The 22,574-nt window shown below is 47.9% G+C and overlaps 1 protein-coding gene across 3 annotated transcripts in view; it reads left to right on the top strand.

Annotated features, from left to right (window-relative positions):
- Positions 1–904: 904 nt before the first annotated feature.
- LOC144933784 (tetraspanin-18-like) overlaps positions 905–22,574 on the top strand; it is a 114,681-nt gene continuing 93,011 nt past the window's right edge. For 2 of the 3 annotated variants that reach the window (XM_078858898.1, XM_078858896.1), the window contains exon 1: positions 905–1,082. The gene's annotated coding sequence lies outside the window, so the exon portion shown is untranslated. Of the gene's footprint in view, positions 1,130–22,574 lie in introns of all 3 variants that reach the window. The other variant, XM_078858897.1, reaches the window with a different exon arrangement.

The raw sequence follows: 22,574 nt of genomic DNA, 5'->3' as shown, positions 1-22,574 counted from the left end.
GCATTGCTGATAACGCAACAAAACCCCCTCCCAACTAAAGTTAAATAGTGAGTAACCCAACAACGAGCACCCAACGCAAAACCCGACAGGAAAACAGCAGAGGCTCCGACAGGAATGCATAAGCACAGTGCATTCCTTTCTGTCTATGGAGGAGAATTTTATTGGGCATTCCTTAAACAAAACAAAAAAAATGCCCCCTCCCCACACTTTATAAGCGATTGATTGACTCCCTACTGCCCACTCATTTCAGAAAAGCTGCAGCGACAATGCGTTGTGAAGCACACAATGGGCACGATTGACTCACTTGGTCGCTGGGGCCACGCAAGCTTGGGCCCGTTTCCATTAAATTTGCGTTTCTTCTTATTCCACATTTCACTCCGTGCCTCTGTCTCTCTCGCCTCTCTGATTGGTCGAGACGCTGAACTCTGGCTCGCAAGAAGCCCCCTTTGGCTTAGCGAACGTCGTGCGGGGAAGGGCAGGGTGGGAGCCCGGTGGGATGGAGAGAGCGAGGGAAGGAGGGAGGGATGGAGCGAGAAAACAAATAACATAGAAAACAGGGGGAACATAGACCTAGAGGAGGGAGAGAGGGGGTAGAGACAGAGGGGGTACAGAGAGAAGGAAGGGGTTAGAAGGAGGAGAGCAGAGCGTAAAATCTGTTGTGAAATCTTTCATTTTAAAAGGGGGGGGGGAGGGCACATAACGCAAAGCATTGAAAAAAAAACGAAATTATGAACGAAGCAAAGTGCCGACTACACCGAGCATCTTCTTGTTTCCTCTGATCGTAAAAAAACACGAGGGAAGGAGCGAGCGAGGGAATGAGGTAGGGAAGGGAGCGAGGGGGTTAAGGTGGGAGGGATGGAGCTAGCTAGGAAGGGAACGAGGCAGGGAAGGGCATGCGGGAGGGAGGCAGGAAGAGTAGGAGGGCTTTCAACTCGCAGTCGCGCTCAGCCTCGTGTCGGCGCGCACACACGAACGCACGGCACGCGTGTGGGGGAGGCTTGTCCCTGGCTCTGGTTTCCTTTGCGCCACGCGCTGGGTTTGGACTGTGGCGCTTCAGAGTCACGGAGCAGAGCCGAGTTTGGGTATGTGCTGCACCACTCTCACGGCGAACGGGAGCGGAAACTCTTTCGTAAGTGTGCGTCTGTGTGTGCCTGTGTGTGTGTCTGTGTGTTCTTGATGGTGGGGAGCGGTGGTGTAGCGGTTAACGCGCTGCGCTAACGAACCTGGCGGTCCCGGGTTCGATTCCCTGCTCGCGGTCCAACACCGGTGGCTGTTAACCTGAACCGGTCCTGGACCTCCCCTAGGGCGACTTAGCCTCAAATGAGTAACCCGGTGCAGTGTCTAAATATCACGGCCAGGGAGACAAAGGCGGCCGCGCGTGGTGCCGGCAACCCACCCCCTCGTGTGCCGTGCCGGCCTTTATAGGTGCTCGCTAACAGCACTTGCCCCCTACCGTCTGTTAAGGCTACACGGGGGATCTTTGTCTTTGTTGTGTTCTTGATAGTAAGTTGGTTCGGACATCGTGTTAAGGATCCCAGACATGCACGCGCGAGTGAGTGGCTGGCCGTATCATCCCCAACTCAACAACACTGGCACCTTTTGCATTGCCGAATGACTGCGGCGGTAAATGTGACACCTTTGTACGCGTGCGTCTGTGTGTATCTTTGTGTGTCTGTGTGTCTCTGTGCCTCTGTTTGTCTGTGTGTCTCTGTGTCTGTGTGTGTGTCTGTGTGTGTCTCTGTGTGTGTCTGTGTGTGTCTGTGTCTCTGTTTGTCTCTGTGTCTCTGTGTGTCTGTGTGTCTCTATGTGTCTGTGTTTTTCTGTGTGTCTGTGTTTCTCTGTGTGTCTGTGTGTGTCTCTGTGTGTCTGTGTGTGTCTCTGTGTGTGTCTCTGTGTGTCTCTGTGTGTCTCTGTGTGGGGAGTGGTGGCGCAGTGGTTATCGCGATGCGAGCCCAGCAACCCGAGCTCGATCCCCGCCTGCAGGAAATAACAGTGACGATGTTTGGAACCCGTCCTGAGCGTCCCCTAGGTCGACTCGGCCTCAAATGAGTGCCTGTCGCGGTGTGTAAACACCGCCACTATTGAGCCGTCAGGCGGCCCGGGCGTGGTGCTGACCACCCACCCCTCTGGTTGTGCCGTGCAGGCCTTAATAGGTGCTCGCTAACAGCACTTGCCTCAACAGTCTGTTACAGGCTATACGGGTGATCTTTGTCTCTGTGTGCGTGGGGAGGGCGGCACTCGCTTTTAGCACTCTGCTACAAACCTTGAAAGTGGCATCTGGTGATCCTACACGGGACTGTACTCTGGCTTCTCATGGTCAACTCAGCGTCGAGCGAGTCCTTGGGGTGTCGTGTCAACGGCAGTACCCGGGGGGAGACAAAGGCGGCCAGGTGTGGTGCTGGCCACACAACCCCCGTCTGGCGATGCGTTGCTGGCCTCAGTGTTAGCTAACAGGACCAGGCGCTCCACGGGGGGACACGGATCCGAATCTGAATCTTTATGTAGACTGGAGGAATCCGATGAGCAATGAAGCTCTGTGTTGTGCCCACACATGCCCATCTGGGCGGCTTTACGAGTCACGGCAGACGGCGAAACGCGTCCGCGTGCGTTCTGACTTGTTGCAATCCGAGTGTGAGCCCGGCTGCAACTTTGAACCAAGTGTTGCCTCCGAAACGTCGTGATTTTTATTTTTATTTTACTTTTAATAATTATAATTTTATTTTTTACCTACGTGGCTTTACCGAAAAAACCTAAGAGTTTGAACCAGGTAATTAGCTGCACTACGTGCACAGAACTGCCACGTAGTATGAATGAATCATGCTCACGTGCATGTATTTGTTTATGACGTCGTGTGTGTGTGTGCGCGCGTCCTCCTTAATGGATGATTGCAAACGGCGCTTATTCTGGCAGCAACAGGGGCTAGAGAGCAATCCTAGCGTGCGCTGCTTGTCATCGTCAGCACTTGCCTCGATCTACACGAAAGCGACCTTTGTCTTTGGATGCTTTGTGTATGTATTCTGTATGGTAAATTCGGAACTATATGGAAGTTTAACACGTGGGCTTTTGCGACCAATATTATCCACAAACGAGGTGATTTTGGGTTAGATCGCGTAACTATACACCCGTGGTATATATTAGTTCCCTTTATATATCCATGATCACGTGTGTGCGCGATTGTGTGTGATGCACAGAGTATGAATGTGTCCACAATGCAGGGCAAGTGGCGCAGGTGTCAGAGCACTCTACTCGCTGTTGGAAGGTTACGAGTTGAAATCCTGGATCGGGATTGACTCGGCCCATCATGTTGTTCAGGGTTGATAAATCAAGTACTAGTTTGTGGGAAGTTCACTTTGTCCTATGCAGAGACCGGTCCTTGCGAGATGAATGTGGGAATTTCCACCACGGGCTCCCAGCTTTTATGGGGGAGATATGCACGACCTCAATGTTGATTTTAGCAGGAAATCACGTTGACTTTGACTTCATGGATAGACTGACCCTTGCCATAAGAATGCGGAATATCCGCGGGTGACTTGGGCATAACCAACGGAGACAGGCACCGATCGTGGAGACAGTTTCTTTGCAATGATATGAGCTGGTACCAAAAGTATGAACTCCGTGTCATGGACTCGAATTAAGAAAGGTGCTTGGAAAAATAGAGTGGTCACAAAGCGATGATTGAAAAGTGAAAGTAAAAAAACACTTGGAGATTCTGATTCTCATTTTGAGGAAATGGCTGAGACCCGTCACCTCGGCGATTTGCCTCGTTGACGATGGAGGGATCGGATCGATTTCTGCAAAAAAGACGTTTGGGCAAAGAGGAACATTTGCCCACACGCGAATCAAACCCCCTTGTTTGGTTAATAGACGACGGGGAACATTGCATAAACCAGCGCCACATGTATTTATAATTCATTTGAGTCAACGGGTGTGTGCGCATGCCAACAAGCCATTCTTTTGTCAGTTTGGCGTAAAAAAAAGTTAAATATTTTTACCCTTGAGCCCAGTAAAACAGATGGTTCAAATTTAATCACGAAATGCCTACGGTAACAATACTTCAAGTCGCATTTCGTAATGAAACCGTTTTGGGTGGCTCAGCGAGCACCTCGCAATCGGTGTTAGCTCGGCACCATCATCCTTCCAGGGTCTATAAAGTGAGTACCGATTTGTGAGGAAGTCAACAGTGGTTTGCCCGTATACGACCTCACCCCTGCCATAGGCATGTGAAATGTTTTTGCCACTGGCTCAGGGCTGTAAATAAGAGATGAGAACCTCCTCAATGACAACACGCTCATTTAAGCGATACAAAAAAAACCCCACTCGGTATTTATTTGTTATAACGAGGGCATTGTTGCCATCTTAAAACTCTCATTTTCGCCGATGGCGATCGCCAATTATTTCTATATCAAGGGGCATGTGAACGAACCAACTTGCGTCGGTCATTTTTCTTCCCGCTTGGTTGTGGGTAACGTTGAATCCTGGAGTTGGGGCCCTGATGGTGGTGGTGCACAATAGCCTCTTCTCGTGACTGGTGTGTTGATATCTGTTTATCCAGCTGGGTGGCGTTGTGGCTTGGAGCCTCTTGCCTCACAATCAGAAGGTTTCCAGTTCTAATCTTGGTCAAAGGTCGACTCAGCCCGTCTCCCTCTGGGGGTCTATAATATGAATGCCACTTTGTAGCAAGTCAACAGAGGGTGTCCTATGGACAGACTGGTCCCCACAATAGGAATGCTTTATTTGAATCGCTGTCTTAGGACCACCAACAGAGATGAACGCTGCCCAGAAATTGTTTAAGTAATGGGATAACACTTAAAACTTTTAATTTATTTAGTTTCAGCAAACATTACCGCAGTTTCTAAAAATCAAGAATTATATCTCGTGGGCACTGCACTCGTAGAATGACAATGCAATTTTTTTAAATAAAGTTAGTCGATCGTAAGTGAGCCTTGTCATTGTGTGGCGTTACATATATTAGCATTCCAACACAAACAAAGTGTTTTAATAAGTTGTAAAACAGCTGTTTAACAGTGTGCTATAGAAAATATAAGAGGCATGCTGTCCATGTGACCATGTTAAAGAACAGGCCTTGCATCGTTAATGACGGGATATGACTATGGCGGAGAGGAATTTTTTCGAGCACAAATATAATTTTATTTTTTCAATTGTGCTCAATTTTTTTCGGAAGGAACGTGGGAAAATGAAAAATATGCAAACGAATACACCCATGCAGTACTTATGCAAACAACTTTCTAGAGAATTCAATGTGTCTCTCCAAAAGCTATTTTGTCACATTTTTATGTTTTGTTATTATTGTATCTAGTACCTACAAAGTGTGCTTTTTATTATTCCAATGAAGGCAATTGGCACACAAAGGCATCTTTTAGGAAGTATGATCATATTTACCCACTGAAAGCTCACAGAGTCTCAGGAGATGAGCAGGCAGGTCTTGCATTGGGACATTTGGCCAAATGTCGTGAATGAGCGTTTGGCACGTGGGAGGAAACCACAGCACCTGGAGGAAACCTACACATACGAGTGATGATATATACTTATAAGAATGCTGTGCTGTACTGCATTTCCTTGCCACCTCGCAGCCCTAGTCTCAAACACTGGGTATGCTCAGGCAGTCTCTCATCTAAGTAGTAACCCGCCTCGACCATGCTCATCTTGTGAAGATTTGATTTGCTCTTGATAGAATGATCATCAAGGTGATTCCTCCTCGAACACTCAATGCCAGGAGGTGATCGTGGCTAATGCTGTTGATGCCACCACACGACTCCAGCAGATCCCAAGCTGTTTAATGGTCGACACCCAACCACCAATGTGTCCCAGAATCTGGAATTAGGTCTTCTCATGTTGCTGCCCATCATCGGGTCCCACCCACCACAACCTCCTCTACCCTGCTGGTGTGTCCCACCCACCACTACCTCCTCTATCTGCTGGTGTGTCCCACCCACCACAACCTCCTCCATCCTGCTGGTGTGCCCCACCCACCACTACCTCCTCTATCTTGCTGGTGTGTCCCACCCACCACAACCTCCTCTATCTGCTGGTGTGTCCAACCCACCACAACCTCCTCTATCTGCTGGTGTGTCCCACCCACCACTACCTCCTCTACCTGCTGGTGTGTCCCACCCACCACAACCTCCTCTATCTTGCTGGTGTGTCCCACCCACCACAACCTCCTCTAACATGCTGGTGTGTCCCACCCACCACAACCTCCTCTATCTTGCTGGTGTGTCCCACCCACCACTACCTCCTCTATCCTGCTGGTGTGTCCCACCCACCACAACCTCCTCTACCCTGCTGGTGTGTCCCACCCACCACAACCTCCTCTATCCTGCTGGTGTGTCCCACCCACCACAACCTCCTATATCCTGCTGGTGTGTCCCACCCACCACAACCTCCTCTACCTGCTGGTGTGTCCCACCCACCACAACTTCCTCTATCCTGCTGGTGTGTCTCACCCACCACAACTTCCTCTATCTTGCTGGTGTGTCCCACCCACCACAACTTCCTCTATCCTGCTGGTGTGTCCCACCCACCACAACCTCCTCTACCCTGCTGGTGTGTCCCACCCACCACAACCTCCTCTATCTTGCTGGTGTGTCCCACCCACCACAACCTCCTCTACCTGCTGGTGTGTCCCACCCACCACAACTTCCTCTATCTTGCTGGTGTCTCCCACCCACCACAACCTCCTCCATCCTGCTGGTGTGTCCCACCCACCACAACTTCCTCTATCTTGCTGGTGTCTCCCACCCACCACAACCTCCTCTACCTGCTGGTGTGTCCCACCCACCACAACTTCCTCTATCCTGCAGGTGTGTCCCACCCACCACAACTTCCTCCATCCTGCTGGTGTGTCTCACCCACCACAACTTCCTCTATCTTGCTGGTGTGTCCCACCCACCACAACTTCCTCTACCCTGCTGGTGTGTCCCACCCACCACAACCTCCTCTATCTTGCTGGTGTGTCCCACCCACCACAACCTCCTCTACCTGCTGGTGTGTCCCACCCACCACAACTTCCTCTATCTTGCTGGTGTCTCCCACCCACCACAACCTCCTCCATCCTGCTGGTGTGTCCCACCCACCACAACTTCCTCTATCTTGCTGGTGTCTCCCACCCACCACAACCTCCTCTACCTGCTGGTGTGTCCCACCCACCACAACTTCCTCTATCCTGCAGGTGTGTCCCACCCACCACAACTTCCTCCATCCTGCTGGTGTGTCTCACCCACCACAACTTCCTCTATCTTGCTGGTGTGTCCCACCCACCACAACTTCCTCTATCCTGCTGGTGTGTCCCACCCACCACAACCTCCTCTATCCTGCTGGTGTGCCCCACCCACCACAGCCTACTCTATCTTGCTGGTGACAACACCGCCCTTTCTAAACGTAAACCTGTGGAAAATGCCTGTGGCACAAGAGCTATAATCCATCCATTCTAGCGGTCAGTATTAACACAATTTGGATACCCTTGGTAATTTAGCTATTAAACCTGATGATGGTATAATGAGGTTAAATAAAGGGCATTGAATGCAAAAAGTATCGATATAACTCCTGCATCAAATAACCATTAGAGTGGCGGTCACCTCCACTGAAAGGCCTGAGCCAGATGGAAATTCCACATTCTTCTGCACGTGACAAGTTTAGCCACAAGGTGTTTGTCGGGTAAATGTGGCTGTAAAGGCGTTGCGGGTTCCTGTGTTGCTGTGAAATGTTTCTAAGCTCGATGTATCTTAAAGTTATTAAAAAGGAGATTAATTTTCATATTTACTTCATGAATATGAATATGAAGTAAATATTCTGAATATATATACTGAATACATTAAAAAATATCTATAGCAATTTAGTTCAATTAAATGAATGTGGGGTCAGCTCGGTCGACTATTTCTTTCGGGTTATTAACTTGAGTACCACTTTGTAGCAAGTTAATGATGGTCATTACGTGGATGCACCGTCCCCTACAAACACCTACACAGCACCACCAACGCGGCCGACGAGCGCTGCCGCAGGCTCCAGTGACCGGAGGTCACTCTCCCTCATGCTGATGCGTGCACCGCGTGCAACACTGGCGAATTGGAAATGCCCTACGAAGTGAGTAACTAATCGCGGAGTCTCATGATCGACGACGTTCTATTTTTTTTCTTTCTGAATCGCTTGCTCCTTTCAAAAGGGTGTGTGCGTGATGGGGCCCCGTTGCTCGGGTGAGCAGAGAGACACTTTGAAAACGTTTAAAAAAATAAAAAAGAGAAAATAAAACCCCTAGCAACATTAGTTTGGCCACTACGCCGTAACACAACGAGACTCTTGTATTGTTTTGATATCCTCAACATCGGCAGGTGCGGGGTGCTTCTGGAGGAGGAGCGTGCGGAGTAATATTCGTTCCAAAGGACGGCGCGTTCGAGTACATTCCTCCGGCCGCTCGGAGTCGGGATACGATTGCAGACCGATGGGTCACGGTATTACATGATAGCCACTGCCTTCCCAACTCACCGCCTGCTCGCTGCACTTTCCTCCTGGCAATGAGCGAGGGCAGATCACACCGTGTCTTGCGCTGCAACTTCATTTCAGACCCGCGTGTCGGGTTGTGAAATGTTACCGGAGCCCTGGCATTCCCCTGAGGGTATCCCGCCGCTTACACGTCGGCCGGTCCGTCCGGCATTTATTATTGATGAGCAATAAGGTATTCAAACGGGCAAGTGTCTCCTTGCTCAAGCGAGCGACGGGGTAGTGTGAGCTGAGCCGGAGCCAGTGGTGGGAATTCCACATTCCCGCGGTGGGGGCAAGTCCTTCCGAGGGGGCAACCACCCCGGACTTATTGTAAAACTTGTCGCTCTCACTCAGTTCATCTCGACAATTGGTGGCAACCATGCAGAATTGAGTGCTTCACGTGACTATGGAATGTATGTTGAACTTCTTTCGCACCGTACTTTTTGCACGAGCCGCACAACTTGATGATATCACCGTCATGAAAATGTTAGGCGTATTAGTTTTATCACGATCTAGGTTCGAGCTGATATTTGTATCCACCCATATTGTGTTCACGAATCGGGTTCGCCTTGAGCCACCTGGTGCTCGACACCTGTTGCTTGGTTGTTTCTCTCCGCCTCCTGCTCCCGGGGAACGGGACGGTGGGTGGGCTGAGTGAACCGCCGACTGAGACTGGAACACAGCACCTTGGAGTCAAGGGCTCTGCCAACAGCGCCCCACCCAGTCGGACTAATAAGGCACTGGTCTTCTTGGTGCCATCCCACGTGGTGGTTTTAAAACATGGGCAACATGCGCGGAAGGAGAGCCGAGCATTGGAATGGAATCGAGCCAACAATAGCAGTCTTACAGTGCAACTCATAAACTGCCCCTCACTCCCATTGATAGCATGGCCAAGCACGGCAGGTCTCAATGACTCACTCATCATGCACTGACCTGGCTATGTTTCATCATAAACATGAAAAGTGTCACCTTTGAGGATTTGGTTTTAGAACGGAAAATTTGCTGTCTCCTAGGGCCAATACATTTAGCATGTGTCAGATGCATACTGTCATTGAGAATGCAACTGTGAGTGGGTGTGTATATACGGCCAACACTAGTGACGATTATCTGAACCGGTCCTGGGCCTCCCCTAGGTCGACTCGGCCTCAAATGAGTACCACTAAGAAGACAAAGGGAGCTGGGCTTGGTGCTGGTCACCCACTCCCTCTTGTGCCATGCTGGCCTTCATAGGTGCTCGCTAACAGCACTTGCACTAAAAGTCTAGTCAGGTTATGAGGGGGATCTTTGTCTTTTTGTATGTGTGCATACATGTGGGGTAGGGTAGTGCAGTGGTTAGCGCACTGCGCTATGAACCTGGCAAGCCGAATTCGACTCCTGCTCATGGTCAACATCATTGACGAATATCTGAAGCAGTCCGGGGCCTCCCCTTGGTCTACTCGGTCTCATATTAGTACCTGGTGTGGTGCGTAAACATCACCATTGGAGAGCCACAGGTAGCCCAGCATGGGGTTGGCCACCAACAGTCTGTGGAAGCTACAGGGGGGCTCTTTGTCTCTGAGTACATGAGGAGCAGTGGCATTGTTTTTTTGGCCTGTGCTGCGAACCTTGAAAGCGGTATCTAAACCTTTCCTGGGCCACCTGTAGGTTGACTCAGCCTTAAATTAGTACTTGACGTAGTGCGTGGACATCAGCGCTGATACATCGACATATGGAGCTGGTGCTGGCCACACTCTGAAGGACTTAATAGGTGCTTGCTAACAGCACTTGCCACAACACTGAAGTCGTTGCCTTTATGGGGGTGTGTGCATGTGTTCATTTTAATCGTGTGTGTATATGCGACGCATCTCTCCATCACTGAATAAATCATTAAAGTGTTGAGTAATTATCCTGACGTGTGACTTTAAAATAAACGAATCAGATCGTGTACAGTTTAACGACACCAGACAGCCCCTTAAAGAATGTACAATTTATTTTTTCACAAAGTGTCAAATCTGGCCAAGAAAATGTCTCCCCCTGGCTTTGTGAAATCAATGTGAATTAATATATATTTGGGATGGTTACACATTGCTCATTCATAATAAAGGTTTTTGCTCATGCTGAAATTGTTAAATAATATCAATGATGGCTTTCAAACATATTAAAGCCAGGGATGGTTTCATTTTAATCCCCCGCCCCCCCCCTCAGATGTATCCCAATTGCGCTATTGGTGTCATGTCATGAGGCGAAACATGCATTTGGAACTCACAAGAGGAGCACTGCACAGAGAATGGTTCACGGAAGTAGATCTCACTGAAGCACTCCTCGAATCCAGCCAATGGCATTCCCACCTACCCTGCTAGACACACTATGAGAGTGGCAATTTCAATTCCCAGAGCTGATGTCTAGCCAAATTAAGTGGAAACCCAAACTGAATCCATCGGGTTTTTGTGTGTGTGTGTGTGCAGTCATTGGTGAACGTGTTGAGATCACCATCTTTCTCTGTACTTGTGAAACCCGTTAAATCGCAGGAGATACTCACGATTTTTCCCAGAAATCTCAGCGGTGCTGGTTCAGTGCTCTAACCTTGACATATAAAAAAAAAAATAGACAAGAAGACATTGCATTGTGGGTAGCCAACACTCTTTGCACATTGGATGGACTGGTCCTGTCATGGGGACATGGAACTTTTGCCACTGGCACAGGTCCGTCGAGAGTGGTGTGAGGAAGGACACACGTGCAGCATAGATGTTATGTTTTGAACGCATAGTGTTTGTAAGAGTTAGTGCTTCAATTATGGGCATTTTCAAAGGCAGTAATGTTTCTCTTGTGAATTCATTCTTTACATGTAATATTATAAAGTGAGCCCCCCCCCCCCCCCCGTCAATGTATTGCCTTTATTGCATTGCCGCAAATGAAAGAATCGCGCTTACGAGATGAATACAAATTGCAACAACATATGAAATCACTCCGACTTACAGAAATGCATTAACTCGTCTAATGCACAAGCTAATTCGCAAGACGAAATATTTAATTAAATGTGGTGCTCTCGTCTCGAATCAATTCAATGAGATTTAATAACCACGGAGCTTTGTAAACCGGTAAGGTCGTCCGTGTATGTGCCGTGTGGAAAATTTTCGCTGCATACATTATTTAGTGCACGAGGAGGAACCTCTGCGACAATCAGCGATCGCTCACGAAAAGGTGAATCATTGATAAATGCAAAAAGCCCCGGACAAACATGTGAATTAACTGAGTAAGCAAGTGTAGGTAACGAAAGCAAATCAACGCAGGTTATGCAACTTCAATTAACGGTCCCTGTGTTATGTAAGCCTCACTTGAAAGCCAAATTAGCATGTTAAACGGTGGACATTAGCGCCCACTGTGTAATGGGGGACATTCGGTCTGATGGCGCTTCCACGGTAGCATTTACAAGCCGATGGTCAATTTTGACTCATCATCGCCAGCACTGTTGGGTGAACGCCTCCCCGCCGTCGTTCCGTAATGTTAACAATCCATCTCGCCGTCTCCGAGCTGGTTTCATGGACACGGCGGATGCGGTCTCGGGCGAGTTAAACTCCTTTGGCTGCTGCTCTGTCGTTAGTCTCGGAACCAGCGGGCCTCATCCCATCTAGCGACGTGACCCACGCAGGTCAACGTGGTTTCGTGCCACGTCTCTAACTTGCAATATGTCCCCTGATCCATGTGCTCCTCCCTCTTCGTCTCAGCGTAGCGCCAAGCATTTACCGCTTCACGCTTCCTTTGAGCCGCTATTCAAGGGTTTGTTCCATTTTCGTTGTCAATGCTCACATACCTGATGCATATTTCACAGCGCGAAATACACAGTGGTGACTAAAAACAAAACGGGTTTTCTTTTAACACATGTTACTTTTTTATTTTTTTTACGACGGCTCACAACCCTCGCTCTATTTTTGTTGTTGTTGATCATTTTGTTCTCGGTGCCAATACTCTCGTGTGTTTCCCAGGCGTGTCTCTCTGGCAGATGTCTTCGATTGTTGAACAAGCTCGTTGGACAACACTCTTGTTTTGCTCACATTTTTTGTCGAGCCCCCAACTCTTTGCAGATTTCCATATTAAGTTAGTCTATCACTTGCTTTATTTAATTTAGATTGCCCGCAGCAAAAACTAAAATGGTTATGATTTTCTCAAACTCTGCTTTATGCCCACGCTCTATAAAGTGAGCACCATTTTGTGGGAGGTTAACTGCGGTCATTAAAGAGCGGAGACCCTGGTGCGTGCCATAGGAATGTGTAATTTCCCATCACTGACTCCGAGTGTCCTTGACAGAGCTGAGTGCCACCTTGATTGTACGTTTCAGTCCAGAGACACTGACTGTAATGAGGCGGTGAGTCTTATTTTGAATGTTTTTTTTATTTTACCAGTTAAGGCCCACTGAGCTACATAGCTCATTTTTTTTTAAAAATGACCTGGCCACAACGCAATGACTCATAGTGTGGGAATTTATAGCAGCCAAATAGTCTACACACATGTTTCTAAATGTGGAGGGAAACAAGACCCGGAGAATAATCCACGCCACCACGGAGAGAACATGCACACGGGCGTCAGGATCAGGATCAAACCCACGACGTCTTGTACACGAGGTAGTTCACATCTCACCACCATGACGCCCACTTTGAAAGGACATCAGGTGGGAAAGCATAGCGATTGAGTGCAATAATGTTTGTATAATGTGCTCTGCACGCAAACTAATTGCAGGTCTGATGACATGTATCTATCTTTATGTTATACTGGTACACTGCATGTCAATTCAATACGTAGCCATGCATTTGCATTTCATGCATAGCAATGCACATGCCCAGAGCGATGCAAATGGTTTGTGTTCTGTCGACGCTATGCAGTGAGAGGTCATCACTGTTCAAATGCTCCTTGTGTAGTTCTCAGAACGTCTGCGTTTATAGACATTACGCGTTACAGCTCGCATGCCCGAGGGCGACACTGATTTGATTCACAGGACTGTCCTTTTATATAGCGTGACTTAAAATCCGCCAAAGTCTTACCGAAAAAAGTTAATAAAAGCAATACATTAAAAAACAATCGTTATACAACTTTTGAACTGGTGTGCTGGGCCAGTGACAGAAATTCCCCGTTACTATGGCAGAGACCACGAGTAAACTCAGTAGCCTGGTGGTGCTACGTTAGAGAGTGATCGACTCCAAATGAAATGGTTGAGTTAAAATCTTGGTGAACGTTTTCTCAGGCCATCTGCCTTCTCGTGTCAGCGCCACAGTGGAATTGGTGCATGAGGAGCTCGCTTGCATCACGGCAGATGCCTCTTGAAGAGACAGTGTGTGGAGCAGTGGCACAGTGGCTAGCGCACTGCCCTTCAAAGCCGATTCAATCTCTGGCCATGATTAACACCAATGGCGAAGATTTTAACCAGTCCTGAGCTTCCCCTAAATCAACCCAGCATTACATGAGTTACTGGTGCGATGTGTAAACATCAGGACTGGGGAGACAAAGGCGGTCGGGCATGTTTCTGGAAACACGACCTCCTAGTGTATTCGGTATTTGTGCTTGCCTCAACAATCGGTATGTCTAATAGGGGGTTTTCCCCCTTTTTTTCTGGCAACAAAACTGACACCTTTTGCAAGGAATCATGCTTACATTAACCACAATACTTGCAGTCAAATGCAAACAAAAAACAATACTCTGATAATTTATGCATTGTCTTTGAAACTGATTGGTCCACACCAGAGACAGCTTTATTAGAGCCAAGGCTCATATGGTGTTCGACCAGATGACTCCAAAAGGCGCACCAAAAGTGCATTTGACTGCAAGTATTGTGGTTCATGTTAACATGATTCCTTGCAAAAGGTGTCAGTTTTGTTGCCAGAAAAAAGGGGAAAAAACCCTATTAGTATATTTTGGTACTGGCAAAGGAGGCTTCATGATGAAATCGGTACGTCTGTATGGGGGATATTTGTCTTTGCTTCTTAGACGCGGCCCACAGGGTAGATTGCTGACCTCATTGTGCAGAGGTGGAGATTCATTCCCCACTGCAGTGTGAGCATTCTCCAGGCCCTCTGCTGTCCTGCCGTGAGCAGTCAATACAGGACTCACAGGCAGCCAGCAACAGCTTTCTGCGTCTAATGTAGCGTGATTGCGGTGAACGTTAGCAGCTCCAGCGGGTGTCCGATGTTCGCAGGGTTTGCAATGCAGACACCGTCACACGTCAATGTGAGCATTGGAAACGCCTGCAGTGTTCATACCGCGGTGTTAAAAAGAGCATGCATATTCGTCACTCTGCAGTTATTAATCATGTGTTGCAAGACTGTCATTGTCAGTTTCACAGCTGTTAATTAAAGAATGCACTCTGTTTTTTTTTGCATGAGCGTCTGTCCCAAGACAGCAACTTCTGTAATGTTCAACCCTTTTACTGATGCCCCAAGGATCAAGTCTAACGTTCCCATAGGTGGACTATTAGAGCAGACGCCAGGCTGCTGAATAATGTTGATTGTAATTCACACTTGCCCTGTAAGGGTAGACAAATAAAAATTTCCCATTGTCTCGTTTGCTTCTGTGACTCTTTATTCAGATGTTAATTATTAGGAAGCCAATGGAGCTTTGCACTTTTAAATCTGGATAAAAAAACTCGTTTCTTTAGAAGTGCTTTTTTGTGTTTAGTTTGTTGTCCTTCCCCTGCACCTCCGATTAGCACGGTATGCTACGTACGGTGCGAAATAAGTTCAACATACAGACATAGTATCTAACACGGCGCTGCACCATTTGAAACGTGTACGTAGTGTTCGTCATCTAAACAATGCATACTACAGATCTGTTCCCGATATTCATATAAATAATAAAAACAAATCAGGCCTAGATACAAAAGTTTCGATGATCCGAGTTTGGCTTTGCTTCGATTTGACCCAGAGGTGTGACGGCACAGGGAGTGGTGTCTCTCCCATGATGTCACGCCCGTGACTTTCACGCTGAAAGTGACGTCACGTGACCTGATTTCGACGATGTTTGACATCGCTTTTTCGTTTAAAAAAAAGTTGAATATACTAACGTTCATATTACAATGATTGTTTTTAATCATGGAACCTCACGTAAAAATATTAAAATATGAATGTTTACGATGATTACATGAAAGTCATTAAAATTACATATATATTTTTACATCAGTAAAATATACAACTTTACCCTCAACATCTCAACGTCCAAATAAAAAAAACAATGTAATCTGAATCTCATCCCAGGTATTTGGTCAGGGCCCTACGGTGGCGAGATGTTATCTACCTCGCCTGGTATACAGGAGGCCATGGGTTCGATCCCGACCGTGATGCCTGCTGTATATTTGACGTTTGCGTGTCTCTCTCACTGTAGTTGCGTGGATTTTTCTCCGAGCCCTGTGCTTTATTCCTGCACACTGAGAAGCAACACGCGTTCAGAGCTATATCGGCCAGTGGGTCTTACCTGGTAAAATAAAAAAAATGGTGGTGCTGTCGATTTGGCAGTGGTGCAGAAGCACAATTACCAAAAATAAAAAAAAACTTCGACAATTTCGTCAATAACACTACGTGGCCTTAACATAAAACGCATAATAAGCAACATTCATGGCAGTGGCTACTTCTTCATAGCACATAAAAGAGTGTTGCTATTTAGTGATCGTCCTACAAATACTGCAAGCACGTGTGTCTGTAGTGTTTGTGCCCATTGGCAGAAGGCCTTGTAGGCGGAGAAGGAGTAGACGAGGCAGGGGTGTTGATGTGTGCTGGGTAGTCACGTGCTCCAACCGCAGCGCCACATGGCGGGGGTTGCGATTCGTAATGCTGCACCAATGTGCTGAGAAAGGGCACACAGATGAACATACCAGATTCTAGAGCAAACACGTATTTTACAATCGTGAGATCGTGGACAGGTGAGAGTCTGAATGGATGAGGGATTGAACAGGTGAGGGCCTGGATGGGTGAGAGCATTGAGCTGCTACTTGACGATGGACAATGGCGCTTGGGTGTTGAGCACGTGCAGTTGGCTGCTGGTACAACTGCGGAGAAACGCCGCTCTGCCAGGGCAGTCGTGGTTCTGGTCACGATGACTGAGTCGTTGGACGTACTCCGTAGGACGTGGGGTTTGCCGTGGTCAGTGGAGCGAGAGGAGGTTGGGGAGGTATAGCGGGAGACCTTGAGAGAGAGCTGGCACATGATAGCGATGTTGCACCGTGTCCTTGATTTGATGGTAGAGGCAAGTGTAAGTTTTTTTAGTGAAGCCACGGACGCCGTACGGCCGTGCCCATGACAGGTTGTTTTTAAAGCCGCTGTGTGGTTTGTCGAGGCGTTTTACTTCAGTCCGTGTAAGGATGGCGTTGCATTAATCAAGGCGAGTGCCAGCAATGCTGCGAGCCAGAGTGTTTGCTGCGGCAGTCGTCAACATTGGGCGGATGTGCCGTAAAGCCCTCCGGGCACGTGTACACAAGAACACGTGTGACACGACAGGATTATGAACACGGGAACAAGTGCCTTTTAACATAGCCCCCATGAGTCCAGACCAAGGCGGTTCACTTGTTCGCACTCACTGAGTTATAAAACACAGAGGAGTGACGGGACGTGATAGCCCACTACAAGAAGGGAAGCTTAGAATTGTATTAGCGTCATGATACTGGATATGCCTGCCCTTTATTAACTCCTGTAATCAATCAGGTTACTGTTTTCAAGCAAATATTTACCCGTAAAAACTGGCAACCCTGAACACGATGCTTGTGAACTCTTTTTTTTAAATGTCGCATTTGTTTTGTCTTTTTCACTTTTTTTTATTCCAAATAATAAAAAATATGCTCTCGTTATCAAGGTCAGTTGACAAAGTGTCCACTCGAAGCACTTGCAGAGCAGTGCATCACACACAGCCTTTGTTTGAGAACAGCCAGCCCATCCCAGTCAACATGCCAACGTCGGGCCAACGTTGGCATGCGGTTGGAACCTATGGCTCAACGTTGGCTCAACGTTGACCCAACCTTCCACCTCTACTGGGATGGTTCGATTTTAATACAACTACGTCACAACTTTGTATCAATTGGTGGCTTGTTACATTACACGATTGCATGCCTGTAAGAGGTGGCTTAGACCTGGTGAGGTCTTCATCTAGCAGTAGATTCACTCTGGTCGGTGATGATGACATCACCGCTTTGTTATTCCATTTCTGCATTAAGTCTGCAGTGACTCCACGAGAAGACACGAGACATAGGGAGCTCTCTCAATATGACTAAGAGTAGTTTAAAGTATTTTTGTTTCTTTTCACTCGCAAAGTTTGAACACACATTGGACATCCAGGGTACTTGACTACGTGCCAACAACAACAGAAGCAGCTAGTGCATATTTTAAAATGTGCATTTAAAAAAAAAGGCAGTTGCACAAGCGTTATACATGTCAACAAAGCGATATGTATGAACTGCGGTGTATGCGTAGGTGTAAGAAATTCTACAAACGACATTTGGTAGCAATTTTAACGCAGACATTCCCCCGCGATTCCCCCGGGAGACATACAACGTTTGTGTAATGATGTGCGTTCCATTTTTTTTTGTCACGGAGAACGAAATAAACCACACCACCAGAACATTAATCTCCCCTTCATGACAGAACAATACAACTGTGTTCTGATATAATGGGGAAATTTCGGCCGCAAATTCACCATCATTTCATACATTCCACGTGCCATTTCCAAACACAACCCAACATTTGTGAACATTCGGGCAGCATCTTAACGACTCTATTGCTCAAATGCAACGACTCAGCGTCGCGTGCCTTCATTCATTGGAACCGTGCGGCTTTATTCATTTCACAATGCAGCTGTTTACTGATGAATGGATCAATGGATGAATCTGGCTGGGCGGAGGGGGTAAACCGGTCGATGAAATGAGCACCGCTTCGTAAGCCCTCAACAGCGGTTGCCGTATGGAGAGACTCGCTGCCGTCATAGGAATGTGGAATTTCCACAGCAGTGGCTCAGACCCACCAAAGTGGATGGGGCTGGCCACAAGGCTCATTCGAGTTGGAAGTTGAGTACTTGTCAAACTGAGCATGTCATGTAACAGGAAACTTGAACAGATAATATATCTCCTTCATATGTCTGTCTCTCTGCAAAACGAAAATAAATGTCTTTTTTACACAACCATCAGCCTCACGACCTTCTGGGAGTGTATCATTTCAGCAGCGTTGATTCAGTTCAAGCAAACTCTGGGCCGGTTTTGACATTCAAAGTGTCTCATTAGCAAAGTGAGGTTTGCTTGAATCATTGCTGGTGAACTGTCAGATGTCCAAGACAAGGTACTGGTCCTAGTTCAATGCTAAATAACAAAACACATACTTAACACAAAGCAATCATTAGCATCGCTGTGGAGAATATAAGCAACAGAATAGATACGCCGACAGTACGTGGCCTTCATACATCTGTCTCCCCACGTAACAAATTAAAATATTCTTTGCTTATAAAGTTGCCTAGTAACCAATGTGCCCGTGCACCCAGGATCCACAAGTTGTTTCCAAAGACCCCCCTTGTGGCCTTAACTGACTGTTGGGGCAAGTGCTATGCCGAGCACCTTGGACGGCCGACACGACACACAAGGGGGTGGGGTGGCCAGCACCACGCCCGGGCCGCCTTTGTCTCCCGAGCGGCGATGTTTAACACGCCACACCAAGGACTCATTTGAGGCCGGTTCGAACCGAGGGGTGGGCCCAGCGCCGCTTCAGAAAATGATCACCGGTGTTGGCAATGAGCGGGAATCGAACTCGGGTCGCCGGGTTCGTAGCGCGCTGCGCCAACCGCTACACCGCCGCTCCCTCGGTTCGAGCGGCAGCACTGCTGCGCCCCACGAGGTGTATCCACACACAGAGACACCCACCGCTGTAGCTGCGCGTGCAGACGGGAAGGTTACAGCCCCCGCCGCCACTCAGCCCAACACTGCGGGGCGTTGCCGCGGCACTTTGTACTCCCGAGAGGAGATGTCAGTCGCAGCTGCCGCTGAGGACCTGCTCATTTGGAAGGGGGTGTTCGTGGGTCGTGCAAGGAATCGCATGCAGCGAGGTGTCAAAGCGGGGGTGGTAGAACATCAAGTTGGTTGCTGGTAGCACGGTACCCTGTGTCGCCATGCGCAGCTTTCTCCCAGGCACTTTGGTTTCGTCCCACGTTTAAAATCGATTAATCAATCCGCCTTCATTCACGCGATACACGCCACGGTAATAAGGGCATCTCAAAGTGCATTGCATGCGATAAAGTTGACGTGGATGTCCAACATTTATAATATATGCGAAATAAAATGTTTAGCATAACATCCTGTACCCGATGCGGAATAATGGAACAGTAATAAAATATCATATTATAATTAAGACCAAATGCTAAAATGGGACACCCGGCTTATCGAATATGAGGAATTATCCAAACATGAGGCTCGGTGAGATAATTTAGTTAAATAAGATGATTAGCTGAGAACGATAATCATTTCAACTTGTAACGCGAGAGAGAACCACTCAAGAGACGTGAAGAAGCAGAGATGAGCCGGCATTCAATCAGTGCCAATTACCTAAGTTGTGTGCTCCTCTCTCTGTAGATATGTTAGTTTGTTACCGGCCGACCCAATGAGCATTTACACGTGGGACAAAACCGGAGCAACCCAGAGAAAGCCCACGCGTGCGAGGGGGCAACCCACTATCCCATGCAGATGGAACAGGAGGAGCGCACATTTGTTCTGCGTCCCTTTCTGCCAAACCAGGGTATGGCTCCTCGACGCTCATTGGAAGGGAGTTCCAAATCATTCTCGCGGTGTTCCACCAACCCTCGCTGCCTCCGCAGTGCTGGTTTACAGGCCGCGTGTGTAGCTACCATCACCCAGCTGTTGTTGTATCTGATTGCGCGTCAATGCCGATGCAGTATAGCAGCAAATCGTGCAATCTGTACAAAGCCTACATACAAAAGGGTTGCCTTTGGACATGTTTTCATAACTATTTTGTTTATTAAAAAAAAAATCCCCTAAGTGATTGCTGGCTTCAGATGGATTTGTGGGTTTTGGAGAGAGACGCAGTTCGTTCCAAGTATGCAATTTCCAGATCAGCCTTTTCACCATTTTCTGCCGACTTTCACTTTTAATTTTGTTGGAGCACCCATGTGACCTGTCAAGAGCCCCATTATTCATACGAGAGAAAAAAAATATCATACACACGCAGGAACGTGAATCTGGAGCAATGCATCCAGATGTCCTGTGTTACCCCTGCTCAAAATAGACCTCTTTTATATACCCCCAGAAGCCCGCATTCAAGCTGGGTGGTGGTGGCTATGCACGCCTGGAACCCATCACTGTGATGGGCTACAGGGTAGGTGGATCGCACAAATGTTGCGAAACTACCTTCCCGTGGGCGTCGAGGATGAGCCATATCCTGGCTCGCCAGGAGAAAGTTGTACGTGAAAGTACCGACTCCCAAGTTTTCCATCTGTAATGGGAATGTGTTTCCCCCCCCTTGCAATGTGTGGGTTTTGTCCGGGCACTCTGGTTTCTTGCCACGTGTAAACACTCATTCATTGGCCGATGTTGGCCAATAACACCTTAATATATAAAGGACTGTAGATCTCGGGGGAGGGGGTGTAATTGGTGCCAACTCGGTGCCTGTCTTTCCCTTCCCGCTTATCTTTGGTTCCTCCTCGTGTAACTGAGCCATTGCTCTCTATTCGGGAGTTAGCGAACACTGTAGGGCACGTTAATAGTTTCAATGTGTTATGAATGTGAAAGTGCAGCAATTCATCCATGAACATTGATTCCAAAGTGCACGGTACACACATCCAAATGCACGTGTAAAAATGGATGGTTTTGCATGTTCCCGTTGTGCAACAGGTTTCACATCATTCATGCAGTCACTAGAGGCGCTTCCACTCATCTCTGTGTAAAAAAAAGAAAAGATTGAATCTTTGACTAGATATGTGACCCTGAATCGCCACAGTTCATCAAAATCTCCGAAGTTGTGAACCACTGCACCTCCAGTCAAAGTCAAGGTGTCTTCCTGCTCGAACCGACAAATCGGGCCATGCCTTCCTCTGTTCGTGGCTCTGCGTCAGTGCTGGAAATTCCACATACCTTTGGTCAGGCCCAGTTTATCCAAAGGACAACCCCGCTGTTGACTTCCCACAAGGCAGCATTCATTTTTCCGAGTTCAATTACCGACAACTCTCAGTAATCTCACTGATTAAATCTGGCCAGATCTGCTGCAACAATGCCAAATTGCGTGAGTAATGTGCGCGCGAGTGGCGGCGGTGAGACGTGGTGGCAGCGTGCTCGAGAAACCAGCTTTAATGTGTGCGCCAAAAGCACTGATGTCACGGACACCGGAGTGATTGTGAGTGAATTTGATCCATGACCGGGACTTGAGCTCGTCGTTGAGTCGAGTTGTCTTAACCATGGCCGGCCACGTTGGCTGGTCATGTGAGGCATTTGGAATTAGGAACATTTGGGAAGAAATGTATGGAGACAGGTGTTGGGTGGGTTGGGAGTTGGGGAGGCAATGCCCGCAAAATCGCTACTGGTTCACTCTGAACTTGCGCGATGGAAATGTGTGACACGGTGCAGTCTGCACTCCCACGTGCGTGACTCGCAGTGGGTGTTGTGCTGAGCACTCGGCAGCTTTGCTTCCTCTGTCCTCCCCAAACCACCTGCTGGGTTCACCCTACGGACATCCACTGCAGTGTGTCATTGCTCTGGGAAACAGCTTAGCAGAGCCAGCATTACGTCATTGTAGCACAACCGATCTTCCGCCCTGTCTCGCTCTCTCTCTCTCCACTCGGTTCACTTATTATGGACTCCTCGCACTATATTCACAGCCCGATGGAGACCCCATTGTCTGTTTTGTAAAGGAGACCCAAAGAAGCATGAATGTGGTCTGTAACTCTGAAAATACGTGAACAGCGTTTACACAGTGCCAGCAACAGTCACTGTGGGGTCAGAATCACCGAGTCGGCATTTTTGAGGTCCAAGAAATTGTAAATAGAAAAGTATTGCTTTGACTCTCATGCAATGAACATTTCAGGTGATAAAGATTGGTAATGTTTATGCGTTGAGTACTTTTGCAGATGTTAACATTGTACTT

Source organism: Lampetra fluviatilis, chromosome 8 (genome assembly GCF_964198595.1).
Source record: "Lampetra fluviatilis chromosome 8, kcLamFluv1.1, whole genome shotgun sequence".
Lineage (NCBI taxonomy): Eukaryota > Metazoa > Chordata > Hyperoartia > Petromyzontiformes > Petromyzontidae > Lampetra > Lampetra fluviatilis.
The sequence above is the reverse complement of the archived record's forward strand: the minus strand, read 5'-3'. Positions and strand labels throughout refer to the sequence as shown.